Source organism: Prionailurus bengalensis, chromosome C1 (assembly GCF_016509475.1).
Source record: "Prionailurus bengalensis isolate Pbe53 chromosome C1, Fcat_Pben_1.1_paternal_pri, whole genome shotgun sequence".
In the NCBI taxonomy this organism is placed as follows: Eukaryota; Metazoa; Chordata; class Mammalia; order Carnivora; family Felidae; genus Prionailurus; species Prionailurus bengalensis.
The window spans coordinates 59,028,727-59,056,699 of NC_057345.1; the positions used below are offsets into that span (position 1 = coordinate 59,028,727).

General features: G+C 39.2%; 1 long non-coding RNA gene across 1 annotated transcript; it reads left to right on the plus strand.

Annotated features, from left to right (window-relative positions):
• The first annotated feature begins 25 nt into the window (after nt 1-25).
• Nucleotides 26-14,582, plus strand: LOC122480636. Its single transcript, XR_006296607.1, has 4 exons — nt 26-176; nt 976-1,039; nt 3,598-3,663; nt 14,361-14,582. It is a non-coding gene; the product is annotated as an uncharacterized LOC122480636 (long non-coding RNA).
• The last annotated feature ends 13,391 nt before the right edge of the window (nt 14,583-27,973 follow it).

Below are 27,973 nucleotides of genomic sequence, written 5' to 3' on the forward strand. Positions count from 1 at the left end.
TGCAAATGTATTCTCTGGAGCTAAACTAACAGGCGCCGCAGGGACAGCCAAAGCGGGAGGCCTTCGTGGCACTGGAAGCCTCGGAGAGCCCCCTACAGGCGGGAGGACCCGAAAAGAAAATACTTCCGCTCAGATGGGCGGAGCTAGGGAGCCGAGGTGGAAGTGGCTGTAATCAGGTTTGAGTTTGGGATGGCGGGCTGCTTAGGCTAGGTTTAGGGGGTGAGGTATGGTGAACTAGTGAAGTATTTGTAGAAGTTATTTTATTTTATTTATTTATTTTTTAAATTTTTTTTAACGTTTATTTATTTTTGAGACAGAGAGAGACAGAGCATGAACAGGGGAGGGTCAGAGAGAGGGAGACACAGAATCTGAAACAGGCTCCAGGCTCTGAGCTGTCAGCACAGAGCCCGACGGGGGGCTCGAACTCACAGGACGCGAAATCATGACCTGAGCTGAAGTCGGCCGCTTAACCGACTGAGCCACCCAGGCGCCCCTGTAGAAGTTATTTTAATAAAGGATTGGGAACTCTGTTCTTTAATTACGCACTTGGTACACGGGTGTCATTTAGAAACGTACTCTTTTTTTGATACATACTTAGATGTAACAAATAGGCAATGTACACGTGGGAAACCAGTAATTTTAGAAGTAGGGTATTGCCAATATTGTTAAAAAATTACCTGTGTCTTTTACCCCTTGCATTCCTCCAGCGGTAACATTCTCCTCTGTTTGAGGTTTAATCTTTTGCTTTTTGAAAATTTAGTTTATGTATGTTTAACTTACAAAATGTTGAGCTTTACAGGGATAGTTGGTTGTTAAGTAATTTGCAGCTTCCCCCCCCCCCCCCCATTCAACAGTATACTTCCAAATTCGTTTTAGGGTGTCACATATATTTGCATGTAGCTGTAGTTCCCTAATTTCACTGCAATATACTGGTAATATTTCTATGTGTGACAGTTTATCCCTTTTATTTACCAGGTTTGTCATTACAAACAACGTCGGTATGAACCTTCTTAGAATGCACGGATTCAGTTACCAGAATGTAAGGATTTTTCAGAGTACAATATATATCTAGAAAGACCATTTTTCAACTACTTTCTAGTTATGATATCTGTCTTAAAGTCTTTAATAATTATAACATCTTAGTCATCTAGGATTTGGCAGCTGGTGATTTTGTTTTTCCTTGAAAACTGGTTATATTTTCCCACTTCTTTGTATATTGTTATGTTGCATAGACTCTGGATCCTATTCAAAGCCTTTGGGGTAAGTTGATCATTTTGTTTTGTTTCAGGAGTCAGTCAGTTTAATTCAGATCAGTTTGATTCAGATCCACAAGTTCAGTCTCACCTTCTGTGGGTGCTGGGCCCTATCAGTTCAGTTTTCAAAGGCTTTGTTATTCTGCTTTGAGTCTGTCCTGTACATACAACCCTCAGCGATTACTTTAGAACTTGGGCAGTACAGTAGTCCCCCTTATCTGAAGTTTTGCCTTGTTTCAGTTACCTGTGATCAACTGTGAGAAGCAGATGATCCTCCTTCTGACTTATCCTCAAAAGGTCAATAGCTTAACACTGTGTTATAAATGCCTGTCGTTCACCTCACTTCATCTCGTCCTGTAAGCATTTTACCATCTCACAACATCACAGTACAAAAATATATTTTGAGAGTGAGGGAGAGACCACATTAACAACATTTATTACAGTATATTGTTGTAATTGTTCTATTTCACTATTAGGTCTTGTTGCCTAATTTTTAAGTTAAGCTATAAATTATAGGAATGTATGTATAGGAAAAAACAGTATATATTGGGTTTTATCTGTAGTCTCAGGCATCCACTGGGGGTCTTGGTCTTATTTCCTATGGATAAGGGGAGACTACTGTAGTTTAAATTGCAGTTCCGTTCACATGTCTTTTGCCATAGAGCTTGTGTCTTTGCTAAAGATGCTTAGTTCATGTGTGAGAACAGAATTTATGTGGGTTTACGCATAGAATTAGGGGGATCCCCTTCTACATTCTCCCCTTGTGATATTCCATTCATGCTCTTTTTTGAAGGGTCCCCTTTTATTAATCCTTCTGCTAGAAATATGAGGTTTTTCTTGGGAGTTTTAGCTGCCTTCCATTGTTGCAATGGCTGACTAGGGCCCACACTGGGGCAAAGAGGTGAGAGAAAAAAATGTGGATTCCCTCTGTACTCTTCAGATCACAGAGGCCTCCTTTCCCAGCTCCCTTCTTTAGAAACATAGGTGTTCTCTTGGTCCAAGCCTAGGCCTCAACTCTCAGGTCAAAGCCCAGAGGGAGAAAAGGAGGGGAAAAAAGCCAGGTATTCTCCCACAGAAGCTCCTTTTCTCCATTCATCTTGCTAGAAATATAGGATTTCTCTTAATTTTTAATGCCTTTGCTACCATTAGTTTTACTAGATGTCAGGCCTCATGTCAAAGCTGTGAGAGAAAATAGGAAAAACAAACAGGGCATTTCTCCAACTTTTCATTCTCACCAATCTGCCATTTTTAATTTACTTTTCAGAGTCCTCAGGTAGTTGCTTTTTGTATTTTGTCCTGAACTTTTAGTTGTAATCAGTAGGAAAGAGTAGTGTAATCATCTTGACTGGCAGTGCAAATCCAGGGAATGCAAATTACTACTACATATCCATCAGAATGATTAAAATGAAAAGTTCAGACAATTTCAAGTGTTGGACAGGGTGTGGTACAACAAATTCTTATATATTCTTATACATAGTGGAAATGTCAGTTGATGTATCTTCTTTGGAGAACATTTTGTCAGAGTCTATTAAATCTGAACACCTGCATACCTTATGATGCTGAAAATCCACTCCTGAGTATACTTCCAACAGAAATGCACATATGTTCACCAAAGATGTATATAATAATGTTCATCGCTATACATTCCTAATGGCTCCAAACTAGAAATTCCCAATTGCTTATTTATGATAGCCTGGATAAATAAATTGTCATATATTCATACACTGGAATACCATATATAGTAATGAAAATAAATTGCAACCACATTAAACAGTGTGGCTGTCACTCAAAAGTGTGATATTGAATTGAAAAAGCCAGACACAGGATGCCTGGGTGAGTCAGTTGCTTAAGCATCTAACTCTTGATTTTGGCTCAGGTCATGATCTCACAGTTCATTAGATTGAGCCCCATGTTGGGCTCTGTACCGACAGCACAGAGCCTGCTTGGGATTCTCTTTCCCTCTTTCTCTCTGTTCCTTCTTAGCTTGCATGCTCGCTCTCTTTCTCTCTCTCTCTCTCAAAATAAATAAATAAATAAACATAAAAAAAAAAAGAAAAGGCCAGACACAAACTAGTACATTTACATGAAGTTCAAAAGCAGGCATAACTAATCTAGGATAATAGTTACCTTAGGACATGGAGAGAAAATAGCAACATGGGAGTCTTTTGGGATCCTGGTAATATTCTTTGTCATGATTTGGGTTCTGGCTACATAGGTGATCTTCATTTTATAAAATTTCATTGAGCTGCACACTTATGATTTGGGCATTTCTTAAAAGAAGAAGTTTTAAAAATACTTACATTTATCCATCTCACCATATCCCACCTATCCCCTCATTCAATAGATGCTTGCTAAATATTATACCAACTTCAGGGACAAAGAGAGTGATCACAGACCTGCTTATGACATGGTGAGTATCACTAGTGAATACCTTGTGGCCCTAATGGTGAATGAGCTTTCTTATAGTTGTGATATTGAGTCTACCATAACTCATATTAAGGCATATTACATGGCTATTAAGAAAAAAAATCTTTTGTTGGTTCTAGAGTTAACTGAGAGTTTAAGGTGGCAATGATCCAGTCTCTGAGGTTTACATTTGTAGATTCAAGGAGAATTTTCTTAAAGTACAGATAAATCAAGCACATTTTGTTTTTGCATGTTCAGTCACATTCGGGGAAAAAAAAAAAGAAACCTCGCTACTCAAAAACAATGAAAAATAACTTTTTATAAAGTTCCAAATCATAAATTCACTGCAAGAGTCATCATTGAGATATAGTAAAGTATTTTTTTTTAGTTGATCAGAATTGTTTCCCTAATTATGGTACATAAATCCTTGTATTATAAAATATGTGAAATTGTGACTTAACAAGCAACCATAAAAAAGTTTGCTCTTGAAATAGTTTTAAACAAAAGAACAAGGAATTTAAATAAATAAATAAGGTAGTCAGTGAATTTAACACTCATGCCTAAGAAATTCCCTAGTTTTAATCCAGGAGCTTGTGGAAAGTAAAATTTACTTCTTAGGTCACGAGGACAGTAGTGACCTTAGGCAATGTTGTGGAGTCTGAATTTGTGGCAGTGCTTAGTGCAATATGTGCAGATATTCCAGGATGGAGGGTCAGGGTGGCGATAACCTCCAGAAAGGTACTCGGAATTTGGAAATGGTAATAAAATACCGTCATTTGAGGTTGGAAGGATTAGCATGCAATTAAGTAGATCAGCCATCTGAAAATAGAATTAACTCATGCTAACATCTGATTTGTAAGGTGCACAAAAATCTCCTATATCCAGTCTGTGTTTTTGAGGAATTCTTGTAACAGGTTATAATGGCTACCATTTATTAATCACTATATATTCAATAGTGTGCTAAGAGCTTTACATCCATTATCACATTTAGAATCCCACCAATCTTTAGGAAAGATATTGTTAGCTTTGTTTACAGATAAGAAATCAAGGTTTAGAAAGTGTAAGTACCTTGTGAAATGCTATAAAATGTAACATACGGTGACTCTGGAGTCAGATTTCTTGGTTTCCAGTCCCAGTTCTATTGCCTGTCAACTATGTGACCTCAGACAAATTACTTAATCTGTGTTTTGTTTTTTCATGGAGGAAATAAAGATGATGATAATAGTACCTGTACTTTAGAATTGCTCAAAGGATTAAGTGAAATAACTCACTTAAGGTGCTTGATAAACAGAAGTCAATAAATAATGGTTATTATTAAATTAGAGGCTCACAGTAATGGATGTTAGAGCTAGTGAATAATATCCAGTTAATGTACCAAATTCAATCAACTGTAGTTAGTAAAAATTTTCTGGGAGAATCATATGTCGTCAGAAAAATGGTTTGGTAACAGTGGACAAAACATAAGAATATATCTGGTAATGACCAAAAGAGAAGGCTATTTGAGTTCAAGGATTACAACTAATTTTCAAAGAGAAGTAGTTCTAAAATAGAAAAGGAATTTCTATCCAACTTGAAAGAAAACTCCCTTAAGACTACCCATTCTCTTTCTTCTAATTACACACTCATGAGACAACCTCTGACTGATCATTTTCTCTCCTGAGTACATTTAAACCACCACAGCAAAATACCCAGAATGAATTCTCCATACTCAGTATTCTTTTAGATTTAGCTGTCTTTGTAGATTGATAAATTGACATTCTGAGGTGCATGTCACTTTCGTATGGGTCCTCTTAACATGTTGATCCCCAAGAGGTTAATTAACACTGGTGGAAATGATAAAGTTGAGTCCCTGAACCTACAAAGCTAAGAATCTGGCTTTGGATATTGTACTACAGCTCTTTATGCTTACAAGTAACAAAAATCACAATAAAATGTCTTAAACAGCAAGAAGGGGAGGGAGTTAATATTATAAAGAGAAGGCGTTTGATGGAATAGCAGGGCAAGAGTGCAAAGCAGATTCAGGAGACTGAAAGAAGCGTGCTTGCACTCTTTCGGCTGTCTCTTGCCACTACCTCTCTGCTTACACATCATTCTTTTCTATCTATAGACCGGCTTTCCCTGCCATAGGACATTCATAGGACAAACAGAAGTAGTACATACTGACTTTAGACCTGAGTAAGTGGGGCTCTCAATGAACCCTGTACCCCTGGGAGGCCCGCGCTTTGGAGAAACTTCTTCAAATGTTCTAGGTCCCCTCTGGTGCCCTGGAGCCGGAACCTAGTCCTGTGTGGATCTTGGCAATGGAAGCCCTGGAATGTTCTGTTGTTGCTGGTGGTGGGTTTGGCCTGGTCAACAGGCCCTTCTGGGTGGGATGCTCTAAACCTGGACCTGGACCTTATTGGCCTCAGTCCCTGTTTCTCCCTTGCAGAGTCCTCTCGACAATAACCCACTCACACTGCCCGGGGTCCACCAGGTGCTGAGGACTGGGACTAACACCAGTGGGTATGGGCTCAGGTTGCATGGCCCTTTGCCTGTTGCTGGTGAGCCAAAGTTCCCACTGGCCAGGGCAGTATTTATTTCATGAGACTGCACCAAATTTAGCTGCCAGAACAGGGCTGATTCACTGATTTGGGGATGATTTTCAGTAACACCGACAGAGGACAAGTTGAGGACGTGGCTACCCACTTTCCTCTTTGGGCTGCCTGTGTGAGCTGGTACATGGACACTTTACCTGTCTGTGTTCAGATCCAGGAGCCTCCTCCTGAGGAGCTACTGAGAGAGGTATGGGTAGCCCACGTGTCTTTTATACTGGGGTCCTCCCCGCCACCCCGGCGTTAGTGCCCAGGGCAGTCACACCACCCTTTTGCAAGCTATGTGTTATATGTCAGGTAATTCTGGTCATGGCCATTCTTGTCCCCTCCCAGAACTTTCCAGACTGTAGTACTGCAAAGTCAATGTCCCCTTTCTGTCAGTCATTTTTTGCCTTTTATCAATGTAGTGACATTTTGCTGTCCTGGATTGGTCTCAAGCCCTGTGGGGCATGTGATAGATATGGCTTACCTGAATGGGACTTCCCTTCTTGCTCTGCCTAGGGCCCCTCATCAATCCCCATTACTGGTAACTGGTATGTGGAAGGCAGGGTAGAGATCAACAGTAAAAAGGTCATGTTCTAGCAGTGCAGTGATCAAGGCTTAGTTCAAGAGAAGACATGGTTGGAAGATGTGTTGTTCTATGTTAATGCTTTAAATTCCATAAATAAACACTATAAACTTCTAAATGATAAATTTAACATGACCATAAAACAGAATAATTGTTTTCATTTTCCTGCATCCTCTGGGTAAGACTTGCATTTGTGGTCATCATCAACAAAGCACATTAACAATATTTCAGAGTCATTGGAAACCATTATTCAAGGGCAGTACAATGGGTGTTGCCATGAGATGAGTGATGATGTATCAGAATTCATTAAATGACATTAGGAAAGTGCAGAGGCCAGAAGATCTATACTGTTTCAATTTTAAAAGGTTCCAAAGAGCCATAGCATGGTGAATAGTAATAGTGTTGGTACCTTTTCCTTGCAGTGGGATATATGAAATTAGCCAAGAATGGTATCTTTGACAATAAATAACACAAAGAAGTGGATCCTGCAAACTGGGAAAAGTTTTCATGTGCATTGATTGGACAATAAACATCTGTGTTGGTACCTTTTTCTTGCCCTAAATTTTAATCAATAAACCACTATACCTCACATGAGCCCATGATTTTTGTAATTACTTTTATAATCAAATTGTTGCTATTGATGGCTTCTACCCTGCACACCCCCACATATTTTCCCAGGGCCTTGTATACCTTAGAGGGAGTACTGGACAGAAGATAGTGTTAAGAAAGCTTCTACCTTTGTATCTCTTTTCCATTCCAGAGATTCTCAACTGGAATCTCTTGGCCCCAACTTCAAATTTTCAGACAAAGGCTCTGGCTGTGCTAACTTGGTCCAATCAGCCATGTCAGGTGGTCAAGGGCATGGTGTAATGTACAACCCTGACTGCTAGGATGAAAAGGGAAAAGGATAGCACCCAGAGAAAAGAAAACGCAGTTGGTTTTTGTGTTAGTTTTCTAGTGCTATGTAACAAATGACCACAAACCTAGCAGCTTAAAGCAATGTATTTTATTATCTCTCAGTATCTGTTGGTCAGAGGTCTGAGCATGGCTTATTTTCTGCCTAGCATCTCACCAGACAATTAAGTTATCCACTGGGGAGACAATTCCATCTGAGGCTCTGAATCATCTTCCAAGCTCATACAGGCTATTGACAGAATTCAGTTCCTTGCAACTCAGAGTCTCATTTTCTTGCCAGATGTCAGCCAGGGCCAGCTCCTAGAGACTGCCCTTAGGTCCTAATCATATGACTCTCTTCTTACAGCATGGAGTTTACTTCTCCAAAGCCTGCAAGAGAATTTCTCTACAGTCTATTCCTGCTGCTGCTTGCTGCTGCTGCTGCTGCTATCACCGTTACTTTTATTATTATTTACTACCACCATCACTACCACTACTGTAGGCTTATATAATGTAATGGAATCAAAGGGGAAATGAATCCATCACCTTTGTCACGTAATGGAACTGGATCAAAAGAGTGGGATCCCATCATATTCACAGGTCCTGCCCACACTCAAAGGGAGGGCATAATACATGTACACCAGGAGGAAGAATCTTAGGAGCCATCCTAAAATTCTGTCTACCAGGGCTCTTAAAGATGGCCACTACAGTTGCCTCTATCTTAAAGCACTGAGAAATATTTAAACTGTCTGTCCTCCTTATTCTCTTAAGAACAACAGTTTAGGGGTGCCTGGGTGGCTCAGTCAGTTAAATGTCCTACTTCACCTCAGGTCATGATCTTGCAGTTTGTGGGTTTGAGCCCTGCATTGGGCTCTGTGCTGACAGCTTGGAGCCTGGGACCTGCTTTGGATTCTGTGTCTGTTTCTCTGCTCCTCCTCAATCACACTCTGTATTTCTCTCCTTCCAGAATAAATAGACATTGAAAGAAAGAAAGAAAGAAAAAGAAAGAAAGAAAGAAAGAAAGAAGAAAGAAAGAAAGAAAGAAAGAAAGAAAGAAAGAAAGAAAGAAAAAGAAAGAAAGAAAAAAACATAGTATAAGGGGCACCTGGGTGGCTCAGTCAGTTGAGCGTCCGACTCTTGATTTTGGCTCAGGTCATGATCTTAGGGTTTATGAGATAGAGCTAGCTCCATGTTAGGCTCTGCGCTGACAGGACAGAGCCTGCCTGAGATTCTCTCTCCCTCACTGTCTACCCCTCCCTGCCTCACACTCTTGCTGTTTCTCAAAATAAATAAACTTAGAAAAAACAAGAACAACATAGTTTACAATATATTCATTGTAAACTATGAATATATGAATATCCATAGACATTCAAGTCTCAGGTACCAGAAATATACATCTCTGGGAATATTTTGTCACACAGAATTCTTTTTCTACAATTCAGGGACAAGAAATTATTAAACGTTTATTTAGTACACTTACAGTTTGACATTCTTAGAAATTCAGTGGATTAAATGATGTGAGTATATACACACATACAGTTCACATATTGCCTACAACTTAAATTCTCCTTTTTTTCAGTGCAGACTATTAATAGGGAATTTTTGCCAGCTGGTGTTTCAGAGTTCTTTATAAATTAATTATTGTATTTACTAGCCATGTGGGAGTGGAGAAGTCTAATTGGGTCAAGGAGGCTGGTTCTTCTCGAGACTGAAAGGCAAAGCATGTATAAGGTATCAGTTGCAAATCTAATGCAGTGCTTTTTTGAACACATATGTTAGAAAAGGGAACCATACTGAAATTACCTGCATATTTATGGAAAAATCACATAATTAGCATACACATTTATTGAAATTTGCCATCAATCTACGGCAAAGACAAAATATTTTAGCTGACATGAAACTGCACAGGTGTCCCATGCCACAGGAGGAATGAGATGCTTGATGCTAATAGCACATTCATTCACTCATTCACGCACTCACACAACAGGACCAGGCTAGATATTATAGCTACAAAGAGGACAATATCCTAGCCTAGTGCTCACAGAATGCTGGTGAATATGGATGTGTAAAGAGATAGAAAAAGAAAAATGTCATAAGTGTAGGACAGTCATAATCAGAGAATATTGTGGGCATTTCTAGGTAGAACAGCTCTCCCAGTTCACAGGTAGGGAAGGGAAATCCATCCGGGTTAGTTTATCACAAGTCACAGAAACCAAATATAGTAAAACTTTATCCTTCAGTGCTAGGACCAGAGGGAGGCAAGCAGGTCACATGGGGCATGAAATTTCAAGGGGTGTTGTCACAGTTGCTGGGCCTGGGTGTGTCACCTGAGAGTGTCTCCTTAAATTTTGGGGGTAGGCAGCTGCACACTGAAGCCTCGGTCCTGTTTTTCCCTTTGGTCTTATCCTTAGTCAACACTTTTTTCCCCCTAGTTTTCTTCCTAATGAGAAACAATTGAGAAACTCATTCACACTGATGTAAATAACTAAAAATTTAAACTACACATTCTTTGAAAGAATTTTCAGTTTAGCAGAAATCATCAAGCCCTTAAACCATGGCTCAAAACCTCAAATGTTTGCAGGGCCAGGGAGTAGCAGGCCTGCATAAGATGCCAGGCAATGAGGGAGATTGTTATGGGCTATTCAAGGACCTTCAAATTCACCCTAAAAATATATACTGTTTTGGACAAACAGAAAGTACCTGCTGGATTATTAGATCAGTAGAGTAGCTGTTTGTATCTTCTGCCAAAGGTTAAAGAAATTTAGTTGCTATGTTAGAATTTCTCTAGGCAAATGGTGTAAGGACATAACAAGAATTGGATGGAAAATACCTACTGGGGGGGGGTATTCTTTCTTCAATTAAACTTTCCTTGTGAGGCCTTATTAAACATTTCTTTGGCTTTCTTTCCCACAGACCCCAAGATCTGGCCTAGTTATCCTACTCTGCTGTCGCAGCTTATTGTCTTACCTGTATTTCATGAGCCACAAGACATAGCTGGAAAGTTTTTCACAGCTAGAAACTAGAGAGAAATACATAACATTTAGGGAAAAGGAAAGTTACCATATCACTAGAACTCTTAAGAGTCTCTTGTCTAGACAGAAGTGTATAGTAGATAAGAGTAGTCAAATATACCCAGTGTGCTTTCCTTTTACCAGGAAACTGCAGGTGCTTCTGAAGGGACTGTCAATCATAGTGCTCCCCTTAACTCCAGCACAGTTTGGGATCTTGTCCCAGGCTGTCCAATCAGAATACTCAGTCCCTTGAAAGGGAGGAAGGAGTAAAGCAGCCAGCCTGTGATCCATTCACTTCCTTTATCAGAAGGACACCACTAGGGGAAAGAGAAGAAGAGAAGTGATGTGGTCTAATTCCTTGTCAACTGAACTTCAGGTAAATAGAATAATGATTTTAGACAGGAGGAGGAAGCCTTTCATACAGAATGCCCTTTAGCAGGTGTCCCTTGATAAAAACTGCTTACAGTAAATAAACCTGGAATCTATTGATTTATGGGACATAGCTTCCCAGGAGAATTTCATATAAACTACACAACTCTTGGAGGTATAAAATGAAGATGTTTTATAAATAAAATACTTCCCATTCTGTGAGGTAACAATCGACAAAACCTCACACAGAAACGTCATCTATTGCTCTGGGCTGGTGGATAAAAAGGGCCTTGTAAAAATGTTCCAGACCTTTCTCTGCTTTGTCTTTGTCTCTTGATTTCCTATGCCCTTTTAATTTTTAGTAAAGCTTGATGCTGGGAAAAATCTGATTGTTGTGAGACTGACTTGGCAATCCAATTCTGTGTGTTATTTCGACTGGCCATGGTAATTGGTTGAAGAATGAATGAATATGCGAACCAGGAAAGACTGATCAGAATATTCCCTAGGATTCATTTAGGAATTCATTTGGGAGAGAAAAGTTCTCTCTCTATCAGAGTTCTTAAGCTGGTAAATGTGGGAGTGAGACACACCGCAGAGAGAGAGCTCACCCACAAAAGGAAGCCAAACAGACACACTAAGAACTGATGGATGGAGACACTTAAAGAGAGAGGGGGCTCCTGGGTGGTTCAGTCGGTTGGGCATCCGACTTCGGCTCAGGTCATGATCTCGCGGTCCGGGAGTTCGAGCCCCACATCTGGCTCTGTGCTGACAGCTGGGAGCCTGGAGCCTGCTTTCGATTCTGTGTCTCCCTCTCTCTCTGCCCCTCTCTTGCTCATGCTGTCTCTGTCTGTCTCTCTCTCAAAAATAAATAAAGATTAAAAAAAGAAGTAGTAAGGGATAGGAAGAGAGAGTGAATTCTAAATATAGCATTTGAATCTCTGAATTTTTTCTGTTAAAAACTCCTGAATCCCCTGGACTTCCTACATAAGCCAAGTCAACACATTCTTCTTTTACTTAAGCTAGATTATACTGGGCTTCTGCCACTTGCACCCACAAATTCTGACTAATATTCTAGCTGGAATTTGGTACGGACCAGACTAGGAGGAAGAACTGAGAGCTCAGAAACAGATGAGTCTTCCAGGAAAGAGTAGTTCTCAGAGATAAAAATCGGATAAGAAACAAAATACATATCATAAAACTATCGAGAACTTCCACCCCTGGTTCACACATAAACATTATTGAAGGACTAAATAAGATTGCAACTCTTACAACAATATTTTCAACCACTTTATCCTGAGCAGTATGGACGCACACTCTTCTGCCTTCCTTTTCTTTTCCCAGCTGTTCACCGTGACCAAGTAAGACAGTGTTTTCCAGCTTTGGCTTTGGCTTAGGAAGCAAAGCTGTTTTAGAAATTGTCGCTTTATGTTGTAACTACCTATTTGTTTTATATATTCCCAATTCCTTACAGATAGGAGATAAATCTTATTTATTTCCTCAACCTCAGCACCTGGAACACAGTTAGTGCTCAATATTTGTAGAACAAAGGAAGAGAGGGGTTTTATTTTTGCCATCATTGAAACTATGCACAGGCGTGACCAAGGGGAAATTGCATGGGCTTGGTTCCTTCCCACTCCATACCAAATGTGCATAATTATATTACTTGGTATGCACTAAACTGTTAGCTTATGATGAATACTTTCATAGTTAAGGCATGCTGCTAACGTTTGTGGTGAGCAAGGAGTGACTACCCTAAATTGTTCCACAGTTTAGAGTAGTGGTTAAAATCACAGGCTTTGGAACTAGAATTCCTGCTCTGTTGCCTGCTAGCTTTGTAACCTAGGTCAAAGTGCTGTGTCTCAGTTTCCTCATCTGTGTAATAGGAATAAAAATATATCATAAGGTTGCTGTCAATATTAAATAAGTACTATGTTTAAAACTGTGGAAAAAGAGTGTCTAGCACACAGTGTCATGTGTTTGCTGCGATTATTCTTATTGTTGTTCTCCAAGCCTCACTTTTATAATGGTAAAATGGGTATAAAATTACGTCTGTGGGTAAATTGCAAATAAGATAATGCATGTAAAATTCTTGACAGTAAATGCACAATACAAAGCAAGTATTAATAGCTATTATTAGGATATAGTTAGATTAATTGGAAGTTAGCATGTGCACCAAACATGTGTTACCAATTTTCAAAAACAAAACAATAATAGGACTCATTAAAGTGTACTTGCACACTCTTAAGTAGTGTAACGTTGGAGTTAATGTCATAGGCATGGAAACCAGTTTGCCTGGGTTCAGATCTCAGCTCTACTACATATTACTTGTGTGATCTTGGGCAAGTTACTTAACTTCTATGGGTCGCCTCTAATAAAATGAGATTAATGACAGTGTCTGCTTGATAATGTAGCTCTGAGGATTAATTGAGGCAATGCCTCTAAAATAATAAACACGATGCCAGAAAAATAGTAAGCAGGCAATAAACATTAGCTTATTATGGCTGTGAGCCTCAATCACTTTCAGTGGTAAAAATGAGGATGTAAGTGTCTACCTGACCAGACTGGTATGTGGATAAAATATGATAATGCCAGTGAAAATGTCTAGTAAATAGGAGATATTTCATAAATGCCACTTTTCTTTCCCATTTTTATGATTCAGGAGACAACTCAGAACTTTACAATGCCTTAAGGTTATCAGTATAAATATCAATTGGATTTCTACATGTGCGGTTATAGGACAGAGAGGATCAGGTAAAATTTGATCAGTGACACATACTAAGTGTTGTTTATTGAATAAATATCATTTAGACCATTCAGTTGGCTTATTAGCTGTTCTTTCTTATTAAAGAAGATTGTGCCAGAAATACCCTGTTTTTGTATATTCGTTTGATTCAGGTCACAGATAAATGGCGATTTGCTCTGTTCAGAGAAGGATAGAAAAGTAGGCTGGTATTTCAAGTTTCTTACAGCGAACATGGTGCACAATCTGCTAGAACTGAAGGAGAATGTTATTAATCAAAAGGTGCATGAGGAGGCAAAGGACTTCATTATGCTGTTTTGCTCCCACAACTTGCACCTGGAGCTTTTTAATGAATGTGCCCTTTGGAGACAGGTGGCACTCTGCAAAGCGTAAACCTCTCTAAACCTCTTCTTGTCTCAAACTGACACGTCTTCATGGCACTGTGAATAATCAATCTAAGCCTTAAATGATGTGAAAGGCTTTGGTAGGACTGTAATTAGTTGAAACTATTTTTTTCTTGGTCTTTAGGAGTACACATGGCTAGAACAAGGGAAAGAAAACGTCAAGAAACAGCTGGAAAAAAGAAATCATGTATTCATTGAAAAAGGCAAGCCTATAAACAATGATATTGTGTACTGGGTGAACAAGTACAGTAGATGGCAGTTTAGTAACATCCAATATCGTTTTGTCATGTTTAGAAGTCATCTTTTTTTTTAAAGAATATGTAAAAAATATGCATCTTATGTTTTATATGTTTATTGTCATCTTTTCTGGGAAAAGTTCTGTGTGTGATCTCTGTTGGCTTAGAGAAACAGAATTGTTATAAACTTGTCAAATAGTACAGAATATAAAAGGGACATTGGGGTGCTCTGGGATTTTTACACCACATTTTATTAGCATCTCATTCATTTTGAAGCACATAAAGATTTTTTTTTTATTTGAAGCAATAAAACTTGGGAATTACTCTCAAGTAAAATAACACCACAACCAACAATTGATTCCTCTGAAAACCCGGATGTAATTTTAGCATTTCATGGATGGTTCTTTAATTGTTAGTTAAAATATTTAGGAAACTAAGAGAGGTGTGGAAAGGGAGCAGAGACAGAGAAGATATTAGGAAGGGAAGGTAAAATTTCCAAGAATTTTTGAATGTGAAAAGGAGAAGAAATAAGAACCTAACCTTTCCTGAGTTACAAGTTCAAGATTGTATCACTTGTCTGTCACATGGAATTCACCAAAAGTCCAGGCATTTAAAAAATTCTGATCCCAGAATGGAAAGCTGACAGTTCTTCCTACAATGGAATCAGACCATTACACACGCTCTGTTGGTTTAATTGAGCATACATTATATCCTTCAGCAAGAAATCTTCTGCCATGGTACCCTATTTTCTTGGGCACCAGGGCTTGACAGATTTCTCACACAACTAAGCAGTTGAGAATGATACAATTTTGACATGAAATGTGCTTATACTTTGAAAGCCATTAAACAAGACTTGTTTGCTTATAATTTTCTAATAAAATAAAGGGCCTTCTGTGGAAAGCAGTTTTAAAAACACATCATAACATTGTAAGTGTGTAGGTCTTGCAACGTTTGTTCTAATTTTCTAGTGACAGACACAGAGTAATAAGATTTCCCTAACAGATGCTTAGTGCTGGGTACTCACATGTCACTCAAGCTGACAAGGTTCTAGGAAAAAACACTTTTGTCACCATGTTACCATTTTGAAAAATGAACTGCACATAATTGCACATAATTCAATTTTGCTTAATTGAAAAGTATAAACTTCACAAAATATAATTTATTAAAGTTAATATGACAGAATTAATTGGAAATATACCCCAAACAACCCACTAGGTCCTGTTCTACAAGTTTGTCTGCAGACAAGATTCTAATCCTACGTGCCTGGAGAAAAGCATTAGTTTAGTTTACAATAGGATCATAAAATTTTGAAGTTGGGAGGGAGACTGTGAGGTCTCCTGTTTCAAATTAATACCTACTTTTAAGGATTTTCTTTCTATATATATCCCTGTAAGATTTTAATTTAATTAATATTCAAATAATAAATAGCAAGCACCATTCAAATAATAAATAACAAGCAGGTTGTGAATGAAATGAACATGGTTTTTTCACTCATTCATTCTCTCAACAGATATTTATTGAGCATCACACATAACTGGTATGTTCCAGGAATTATGTTGCAGACTGTTAATGCAAGAATAAATATTTTGCTATTTCTGTCCCTGAGGAGGAAGTCAGAGTATAGCTGGGAAGATAGACAAATTAATAACTATATTGTAGTGTGATAAAGGCTATGATAGGTAGACAGTCGTGTGGGAAAACAGATGAGGGAGCAATCTGTGTCACCTGAGGGTTTTTCAAAGACAACAGACAGGAAATCACATTTCAGCTGGAGCAGGAGTTCTCAGAGGAGAAGTGGAGGCTGAGGATCTAAGAAAGGAAATAGGCATGAAGGCAGAAAAGTATGTTTGGAGGGTGAGTGTGTGAAATGTAGGGAATGTTGGGAAGTGATAGAGAGTCAGACTTGGAAAGTTAATTAAAGGAAAGACTGCAAATATCAGATTCTAAATAGGACAGTTGAAAAAATGTGAAAGTGAAGATAGGGATATGATCTGATTTATATTTTTAAAAAACTAGGTTTGTAATAGATATGTTGAAGTATGTTCTGGTGTTTTACTTGGACAGTGGAAGTGACAATGGACAAAGGTATATATATTAAGATATGTTTTAGAAATTGACTGAACTGTGGGCACTTGGATGGCTCAGTCAATTAAGCTTCAACCCTTGATTTTGGCTCAGGTCTTGATCTCACAGTCCTGGGACTGAGTCTCACATCACACTGCATGCTCATGGAGCCTGCTTAAGATTCTCTCTCTCTCTCTCTCTCTCTCTCTCTCTCTCTCTCTCTCTTTCTCTCTCTCTCTCCCTCTCCCTCTCTCTCTCTCTCTCTCTCCCTCTGTCCCTCCCCTGCTCACTCTCAAAAGGAAGGAAGGAAGGAAGGAAGGAAGGAAGGAAGGAAGGAAGGAAGAAAGAAAGAAAGAAAGAAAGAAAGAAAGAAAGAAAGAAAGAAAGAAAAAGAAAGAAAGACAAAGAAAGAGAGAAAGACATTGAACTTGGTGGTCAGTTGCTTGGGAGAGGCAGGTGCTATAGGAAAGGGAAAAGTGGATGACTTTAAGAAGTGTAGCTGGCAGGATTAGGTTTGAGGAATGGACAAGCACTTATTAATCCTCTTCACAAACTTTTGAAGGTTATAGCAGATGAGAAAAACTGAAGTTTTAAAAAGTTAGCTAATTTGATAAGGTTACCATATAGGTAGTAATTTATGGAGACCAGATTCGAGCATATTCTGTGCAACTAATCCCAGAAGCCAACTTCTTAACCACCATGCTGACTATTTCTTTCTGTACTTATTGAGTGGGCAGTGATACCATTTACCAGACTGGGAAATAAAAAAGAAAAAGTTGTGACTAGAAGATAATCAGTTTGACCTTTAACATCTTGAGTTTGAAAGGCCAGACAGTGGAGATATTCCCAAGAGTATTGGAAATTACAGTCCTAAAGCTCATGAAAGATGTGGAGTCAGAAAGTTCAGATTTGGGAGATATCAGTGACTAAGAGTGTAAGAGTGACTCAATGGCCCAACGAATAGGCATAGGGAAGAGGATTGAGCAAAAAGCTTACAGTGGCAGTGGAACAAAGAGTCAGGGGAAGGAGACTGAGAAGGAGCATTCAAGTGACCTAAAGGGAAACCAGCATAATACATCTTCCACATAAGTCTGTGAAGTGAAGACCTAACTTTTTTCCTTTGAGTATACATTGGATAGAAGGTTGAACCATTGTCTACTTAATTGTCCATTATTGCATTAAGAGCATCCTTACAACTGAAAAATTGTCACTCGTAGTCTCTTTTTTTTTCTGAAGTTCACAATCTCTTCCGATTCAGGGTCACCATCTTCTACCTCACACAAATTCCCATCATCATACTAGACCATGAATCCACATCTTTGACGATGATGGATGTGCCTGCTCTCACCTCAATTTCTAGACTGTGCTTGAGCCAACTTTACCTCCAATATGTTTCCATATTGTTCCAGGGATTGCTCTGCTTGTGAAATATTTAACCATGAAATTCCAATGACTGAGAATAGGGTCTTCCTGTCTCTTTCCCACTAACTGAATTCAGATTCAACTTTGTTCACATCACTTATTGAGTATGTATCATATGTTGTGTGCTAGGATTTAGAATATCTATATCTATATCTATATCTATGTCTATATCAGGATATATATCTATATCTATGTCTATATCTATCTTTCTATCTCCATCTGTATCTAGATCTGTATCTGTATCTATAGATCTTAGCACTGAGACATTGCCCTTAATCTTAAGAATTTCACTAAATAGGAAGGGAGCAGATATGTAAACATTTTTTTGCCATCTGGGTGAGATAACTAAAAAGACAGAGGTGTATTATAGGAACAGTAGCGTGTATGATGGAAAGTTTGAGCAGTTGCACTTGAGTTGGAAATGGGAGACATGTTATTTATCAATAATTGCCTAACTATACCCCTAAACTTAGAGGCTTAAAATGGCCGCGATTTATTATTTCTCACAATTCTGTGGGTTGACTGGGCTCCCCCTACATTCAACTCATGGTTGGGGTAGGTAGGAAGAGCCAAGAAGGTTTTACTCACACTATGGGGTATAGGTGCTGTAGGCTAATTCTCACTCCCTGTGGCCTTTCTCTCCACATGATATACTTCAGACACAATAGCTCAAACTTCTTTAGGGCATGGTAGTTGGGTTACATTGGAACCGGCACGGTGCCAATTCTATAGCATTCTGTTGGCTTGCTTCAGAGCAAGGCTCTTTTTGTGGGAGTAATGGCATAAGTGTTGTAAGGATGGGATAAAAATTCAGCAGCCAATTTTGTTTTTAACAGACAAATTACCACAGGAGACTTTAAAAAGGAAGAGATGCTTGAGATGAGTCTCAAAAACTGAGAAGTTCGTCAGGTTAATGGGGGGTTAGAAGAGGATCTCTTCAGGAAGAGCAGCAGTGACATGAAGGCAGGAAGCAACATAGTCATTTGGCTTGCCAGGATATGTGGAATGCCTATGAGCATTTGTGGGAAGGAATGAGAAATACAACCAAGATTATGGAAAGCCTTGTTGTAAGAAGTAAATTGAAATTTACCTTCCAGATAAAGTCTGCAGAATGCCCTTAAAGAGGTTTTATATAGGGGAGCGGCTGCTCTTTACTCTCATTGATTCTTCTACTTTGCAGGCTTTGTGTGTTCTTGATCAATAAGCCTTTGGCTTTCTTTCCTTATTCAATCCAACCTACAACTCATAGTATTCACTTAAACCTCTCTTATCATCCCAACACTCTCATGACCTTCTTTTCATTCTGTTTTCCTAAACTTCAATTTTAGAATAACCTATCCATTTGTTCTGATCTTAGTACCAGGTATTGAATAATACTAGAGCAAATCACATAGCCATGTTGATGGCCTGCCTTATACATTTATGATTTCTAACCTCTGTTGGGCTCTTAATATTGCCTAGCAATTTTTATATACCCTTGCCCATTCCTTATGCTGGTCATTCCTTACCAGTCTTTTTAAGTTTTGCATTTAATGCTGCACTAGCTCCCCTTAGCAGATTACCTTGACTATTTCACACAGGAAATAGCTGTTATAGCTGTGAAAAACTTTTTTCACGTCATCTCTTTGAAGTTCACTTGCTCTTTCTCCTGGATCAGCCCCTTCCTTTCCTTCCAAATTCCTGTCATCTTCCTGGGACTTCTTTTACTCCTCCTACACCTCTGAATTGGTTTACAGTTCTCATCCACTTTTATCTTCCTTCCTTCCTTCCTTCCACACTCATGTTTCCTCCTTTCCTTCACCTATGCTCATACCCCAAGCCTTCTACCTCTTGCAAGCTCTTGCTCTAATAATTATGTCCTTACTTGCTTTTTCAATCTATCTCTTCCCACAACTTTCTCCTCAGCCTAACACATGAAAAAAAAATGTTCTTAATCCTATCATTTTCTTCAGCCTTGCTGCCTCTGCAATCCATAATCTCTCACTGTACTCCCTGATGATTCTTTCTCATTTCAAATTTACTCCTCAGCAGCCTGCAATTTGACTTATGTCTTGATCAAATGCCTAGCAGTTTCTAACACATGGTATGCATGTGTTAGATATGCATGTAACATATGTGTTGATGATCAATTTCTAATTGCCGATATTATGTTCTCTTTTTAGCCCTCATTTTACTTATAGTAAGAGGTGAGGGACAGATTCCATTTTAAGGTTCTGCTGCTGGCATAATGGAACTTGCAAACCACACATGCAAGTGGACATAATGGCTGATTCTGTACTCCACAGATTTCTTACAAAATCAATGTTACTCTATTTGCATTTTAGTTTGTTGGAGCCTGTGTTGTACCAATGGCTAAATATACTGAATGTTATTAGTATTATTGATATTGCATATATAAAATAGATAAAAAATTATATACTATATTATATTATACCATATAAAATTACTTTTTATTACATCTCTCTTGAATTATGGTGCCCATTTAATACTTGATAATCACAGATTTTTTAGAACAACAAAACTTTCTCATATACTAGGAAGATAGTATATTTAGGAAGATAGGAATCAGAGTTTCTTGGCCCAGAATAATCAATATATTTTTATGAGATGAATGGATGAATGTTTCTTATATGTAACCCAGCCAGAATTTTATAAATGAACATAGAGTGTATTTCTGATATTTCAAATTAAAAATACCATCCATTGTTAGGGCTCAGAGTGTTTACACATTCTAAATGACTGCTGCGCTATTGTTATTGAAAGAAAAACTCCACCAATTAGTACTGCAATTCACAGGTAAATTTTGTTTGTTTTCTCTGGAAATTTCATCTGTTAAAGTGCTGTTTTGGATGTGGTCTTTCCATGGAAACACGCATAAACTCCTGACGAGTTTGGACTTAGACCACTGCTATAAAACTAGGTACTTATTGGCCTTCAATTCATCTGACTTTTATCTTATGGAATGTGAGCTCATTTAATGGCATCAAGCGAAAGAAGCTAGAATAGCATCCCGTGTACTGCATACCTTTGGGACCTTCCTGTATAATGTTGACATTCAGTCTCAACCAGCCTGACAATAAAATGATCCATTTATCCAACACAAGCAGGCAAAGGAGGAGATACTGTATCTTTTCACTCTGCCTCCCACTCCCAGAGCCAGTCCGATGCTTCCTTTGGGCCAAACACACGCACACATAAAGCACTTCATCAACAATTTTTCATGTTTTCCGTTAAATTGGATTTACTCTTCTTACATGAATTTTCCCCTAGATACTTTTTCCAAATAGCACAGAAAGTATTTGAAGTGAACTAAAACTTTTTAATAATAAACTTTGTGGTTATAAAGCCCTAGGACTAGGAAACACTTATAAACAAATAAAAATGAACAGCTTTACCATTGTATAGACAAGACTAGTGAGGAGTTTAGAAAAGATATTAGCCTAAATCTTAAAAATAAAACTTTTCAAAGGGGCAATATCATCTAATTGGGGAATTTTATAATTTATAAATTCCTGACAAATCTACTCCATAAAGTAATTGCTTTAATCACCAAGAGTATTGAGTAAAATTTTTACTTCCTTAATTCCACTCCCTGATAGTTCTGTTTCTTTAAAAAGAGAGAGAGAAAAAAAAGCCTCTAAAGCAATTGTGTTTTTACCTATTCTATGGCTATTATGGTTTCTTGATTAGATTTCTATTTTCTCTTACTGAAAATAAACCTTTCCTTGTTAAGCCATGTTTTGTTGCCAATGGAGAATTCTCTTTTTTAGAAAATGCTTTAATTTATTTGGGGGTGGGGAGCGGCAGAGTGAGGGTCTGAAGTGGGCTCTGAGGTGACAGCAGCGAGCCCAGTGTGGGGCTCGAACTCACAAACTGTGATCTCTTGACCTGAACCAGTTAGGCGCTTAACCGACTGAGCCATTCAGGTGCCCTGATGATGGAGAATTCTAGAATGACCAGGCAGGTTTGATAGCCCCTCAGTTTTGCTGTTGCAAGTGACATAAACCCAACTCAAACTAGCTTAACTCAAAATAAGAAATCTCTAACTCGTAACGAAGAGTCCACAGGTGAGCCTTAGCTTCACAGGCAGCTTACTGTAGAGCTCACATCATTAAGAGACCTCTCTGGGTTGCTTCTATTATCAGGTTGACTTTCCTTGTGAGCATAATGGATAAAGCAATTCTAGTTCATCACATCTTTATTAATTCCACTTGAAAGTCCAAGCTTATCTTCTCCAGGAGCATATGTTCGAATGGGCTACTGTGATGGTTAAGTGCAGTAGTATTTGTTATGTTAGCTATTATTACTATCCCCTTAAGTTTGTGCTACTTGTCCATCTCTGTACCAAGCATTGTGGTCAAACAGAGTATCTGGATAGTTTAAACCCTCTTGTAGAGTTTTAGGGGAAGGTGTTCAATCCCATACAAATCATATATTTGAGAATAAAGATATGTAAATTCTCTAAAGGATCAATAGAGTACTTTTTGCCAGAAATAAAGGTGAAAAGCTGGCAAGTCAATTGTGGTGGTTCATTTTACGTATTGATCTGAGTGGGCCATGAGGTGCCCAGATATTTGGTCAAACATTATTCTGGGTGTATCTGTGAGGGTAATTTTGGAGGATATTAACATTTCAATCAGTAGACTCTCCCTAATGTGGGTGAGTCTTATTTCATCAGTTGAAGGCCCAAATGAAGACAAATGGGATGACTCTCCATGGATAAGGAGAGTCACGTCCTGCCTGACTGCTGAGATGGGATATCAGTCTTTTCCTGACTTTGGACTTGAACTGAAACATTGGCTCTTTGAAGTAATAAGTACGATTCTAATAAAATAAAAAAAAAAAATGGAGGAGGGGCACCTGGGTGACTCAGTCAGTTAAGCATTCTACTTCGGCTCAGGTCATGATCTCACAGTTTGTGAGTTGAAGCCCTGCGATGGGCTCTGTGCTGACAGCTCAGAGTCTGGAGCCTGCTTTGGATTCTCTGTCTCCCTCTCTCTCTCTGCCCCTCCCCTGCTTGTGCTCTCTCTCTCTCAAAAATAAACATTAAAAATATTGTTTTTTAATTAAAAGAGAGAGACATGGACAGAAAGATTTTGGATGGCAAATGTGGCAGACAGGCTGTCAGGGAAGCAAGTGATGCTCAATGAAAGACTTTGCTTAGAGGTGCCTGGGTGGCACAGTAGGTTGAGCATCCAATTTCAGTTCAGGTCATGATCTCACAGTTTGTGAATTCAAGCCCCACGTTGGGCTCTGTGCTGACAGTTCAGAGCCTGGAGCCTGCTTTGGATTCTCTTCCTCCTTCTCTCTGTCATTCCCCCATTTGTCTGTGCGCTCTCTCTCAAAAATAAAAATAAACATTAAAAAAATTAAAAAGCAATACCACTTGCCTACAGATGGTATGTGGGCCAGGTCCTGTATCAGTTAACGATTTTTCAGTTACAACATTCAGAAAATCCAGCAGAAAATATCTAAAACCAGAAGGGAATTTATTGGTTCTCATGACCAGTACTTACAGCTTGTGAGCCATTTATCAGCTTATTGCCTCTGGGCTCCAAATTCACCCTTCAGTATATGTTCCATGGTAACAGACAATCCCGTTTAGTGTTTTTCCTTTGACGTGAGACTTTCACATTAAAGCATTCTTAGTAGAGGCTGCAGGATGGAACTTGGAGGAGGAAGGAGCTTTCCTTACTTGTCTGGCTGCTGCTTGGTGGGCCAGCGGTGCAGGTGTAAGGCCATCTGGTGACCTTGTGCCCCGGAATGTGGTCCTTGGGCAACTTTTCAGGCTGGAAGTGACCACTGTGCTATATACTTGACATAGATTAGCACTCCAAAGTCTTTCTGTCTGCACCAGTGCCCCATTTCCCTTTTGGAAATCCCTGTGCAAGCTGCCTGTGCCCCAGAGAATCCCCACCAAGCCCACTTCCACTACCCCTAAAAGCCTCGCATGCTTTGCTTGCCATCCAGAAGGTTTCTACCTAGTACAGGTTGCTGGTTGCCTGCTCCCCACCTGCAGTCCACGGGGTTGCTTCCTAATGGCCTAGCAACTACAGAACAGCCTATGTCTGGGAAACCAATTAAATTTCTGGACTCTCCAATGGTGGAGATAAACTCCACCTTCTCCAAGGAAGTCTGAACACCAGCATTGGTAAGGGAGTCTCCTTCCAAGTTTGTCCTTCTTAGGGTATTCTTCCTCAGCCCTAGGGTACTATATAAAATTTCCTTATATATCATAGTGCCTCTCTTGTCACAGTTTAATACTCCTTCATATTAAATTTCCCATTGTTTATGTTTCTATGTAGTTTCTATCACCTCATTGGACCAGACTGATATAATTTTTCTCAGGGCTCAAAATTTATTATCAAGAGCAATCTCTTGGCTATGCTTCCCTTGGGGTGTCTCCACCTCAGCCAGGCTTTCTTTTTGTGGATTCACATATTGTATTTTTATACTATCAAATCTATTTGAAGACGCAAAGCTTTTCCCCATAAGCTTTAGCTCTATCTCCTCACATGTCAGTATCTGTATGCATGTCCTTAATCCGATTACTGTGTCCTCAGGGGATTCTCAGTTTCCCACTATCTACCTACCTAGAGTCAGTCACTTTTACATTGTAGGATTTGTCACTTATAACACCCTACTTCTGGTATCAATTTCTACATCCGTTATGAATTTTTTCCCTTATAGGGTCTTGAGCTTGCCAGCTTTGGGGCTGGGACTTACACCATCAGCTCTCCTGGGCCTCCAGCTTGCCAACTGCAGATCTTGGGACTTGTTAGCATCCATAATCACACAAGCCAGTTTCTTATAATAAATTCCTCCTGCCCAACACACACACATCTTTTTGGTTCTGTGTCAGTATTGACCTCTGAAAAAAGAAGGGAACAGAGGTAAAAAGACACAGAACATGAGGCTAGGGGATTGAATGGAGACATGAGGATTGGAGGAAAGTTGGGAAAGATCTAACACGACACCTTTCTTTCTCCCTGAAGGAAACTATACTGACTTCTAACACCATGGATTAGTGCTGCCTGTTTTTGCATTCTGTATAAATGTCATTAGATTGCATAAATTACTTTGTGTCTAACCTCTTTCATTAAGTATTATTGATGAGATTTGTACATGCTGTTGAATGCATCTATAGTTTATTAATTTTCATTGCTTTATAAGTACTCCAGTGTATGAATACACCACTATTTATTTTTCAAAGTGACTGTTTATGTGGAATTTGGGGGTTATAGGATGTCCATGTGTTTAGCTCTAGCAGATTCTGAGAATCAACTTCCCAAAATGGTTCTATCCATACACTTCCACCAGCAGAATATAAGAGTTCTCGTTGCTTCATAACCTCTCCAGCACTTGGTTATTTTCAGACTTTTAATCCTTAGCCTAGGACATCTAAACTTAATTTTGTATGCAGGGGTGAGCCACTGAAGGATTTTCAGCTGGAAAGTGGTGTGAAGAGGAGAGCTACACTGGTAGCATTGTATAGATTAGCGAGCAAGAGAAAGACATGAAGAGGGAGGCCAGTTGGAATGCTGTTTTAGTGATTTCATAAAAACAATGTGAAAATAAACTGCAGTATTAATAGAGGGGCTAAATTGGAAGAGACAAGAGATACTACTGTAGTGTGTGCCTATAAACAGTAAGATTTGGCAATTAATAAACAGTGCAGGCAAAGGTAGGGTGGCTGAAGAGGAGCACATGCTTGAGCTTAAGCGACTGACAAAACATTGGTAGAATCTTAACCAACTCAAGAAGGATTGGGAGACAATTATGGTTTGGGGGAAATCATTGTTACTCAAAATCTATCATTTACCATATTGAGGTCTTTACCAGACTCTTAGTTTAAAGCTATGATGAACTTTTTCCCAACTCTCATTTCTTATCATTGGAAGATCCCTCTCAGTAGAAGTTGGCTCTGTCGGGCAAGAAAGAACCAGGGCTGTGGTGGGATAGTTAAATTGCCTCCTCTGTGAACTCAGTATCCAGAGGAAGCAACAGAAGGTTTTCTATTATTCAAACCTGACAGCTTTGGTGTAAGGAGTGATAGTAGCTAGGAAAGTGACAGGTCTGGGACTTCTGGGAAGCCTAAGTCCACATAGCTTTTAAAGCAGGAGCTATTCTGTGTGCTCACTTCCATCACTAATTTCTTGCTTTCTCTCTAGACATTTGTTTCTATCACTGACATAAGCAATTGCTTCTTCTGTTTTTGCAATACAATTCTCTGTTTAACTGGGTATTCACAGAGATATGGCAAACATGTAAATGCTCCAGGACCAGCACTCCACTACATTCACGTGTACGGGTATTGAGGTAGTAACTCCAATTGATTATTTAAAAGTTTTTAAAGTTTATTTATTTATTTTGAGAGAGAGAGTGTGTGTATGTGGGTGTGTGGGTGTGGGTGTGAGTGGGGGAGAGTCAGAGAGATCTGGAGAGAGAGAAACTCAAACCGGCTCCAGGATGTCAGCTCAGAGCCTGATGCAGGGCTTTGTCTTTTGAACCTCAATATCATGACCTGAGCCACCGAAATCAAGAGCCAGATGCTCAACCAGCTGAGCCACCCAGGTGCTCCAGATTATTTAAAGATTTGAGACAGTTTGCTTGCATAACAGTTCAGGCATTGCTGTGTTGGCCTATCTATATGCATTGCTACTGAATGGATCTCATAGGCTGTATGTGTGTTTGCGCACAGCTTCTTTAGCAGAGGTTTTTATTTTATATCTTTGGTAATATTTTACCGGCCATTGTATCCAAAAGCTTAAGATGACTTATTAAGTTTATTTATAGTGTTTCCTCCAATGAAATCACTTCGCAAAGGATTTGTCTTAAACGTGTACTTTCCAAGCCTGTTACTGTATCTCAATAGCTTACAGTGTGGCACTAACAGGAAACAGAAGTAATAGTACCTTATATTTCTAGACCACTTTAAAATTTTCAAAGAGCATTTGCATATACTTTATTTTTCTTTACCCACCATCTTGTGAGTGAGGTGTTATTTTCATTTTTCAGATGAAGAAAACTAGGCTCAAGGTCATACATAGTGTCACAGCCAGGACTTTAAATCAGATCAGTGCCTGTGATGGTTAATTAATTTTGTGTGTCAATTTGACTGGACCATAGGATGCCCAGATATCGGTTAAACATTGTTTCTGGGTGTGCCTGGAAGAGATCAGCATTTGAATTGGAGGACTGAGTAAAGTAGATTGCCATTCCTAATGTGGGTGGGCATCATCCAATCTGCTGAGGGCCTGAATAGATCAAAAGGATGGAAGAAGGGCAAATTCACTCTCTGCCTGTTGGAGCTGAGTCATCAGTCATCTCCTGCTCTGGACTGACTGAGACACCATCAGCACTCCTGGTTCTCAGCAGGCCTTTAGACTCATGTTAGAATTCATACCACTGGCTTTCCTGGGTCTCCAGTTTATAAACTGCAAATGGTGGGGCTTCTTAGCCTCCATTATCATGTGAGCCTATTCCTTGTAATACATCTCATTATCTTCTTGATTTAGCTTCTCTGAAGAACCCTGACCAATACAGTGACCTTTTGCAGTGCCTCTGCCCTGATTACCTTTTGTGTCTAGCTATCGATTTTCCTGTTACCCTTCAACTGTTAGTCATGAAGTATATTCTTGCCAGGTGAGGATTATCTGTATATTGCATCAATAGACATTAGCATTAAAACATCAGCAATTCTCAAAATTACCGGGTTAATTTACTGCCTGGAACTGAGATAGGGGAACTGAAGGGATCCCATGAAGGGACCCTATGAAGACAGCTCTTTTGCTGCCTCTGTTTTTGCTGGGACCTGCACCTCCACCTTACACATGCTTTAATGTGTGTCCTCTTTGTAAAGGTCAAGTAGTTAATGATTTCTTTGGAGTCTTCCAGCACAATAGAAACATTTAATGAACAACCAGGCGGGGTTGTCATGTAGTCATGTATGTTTTCTAATGCCACTGACTCCAGACCCCTGGCTCCAGGGCATAAGTGACTTTTGGAGGACACT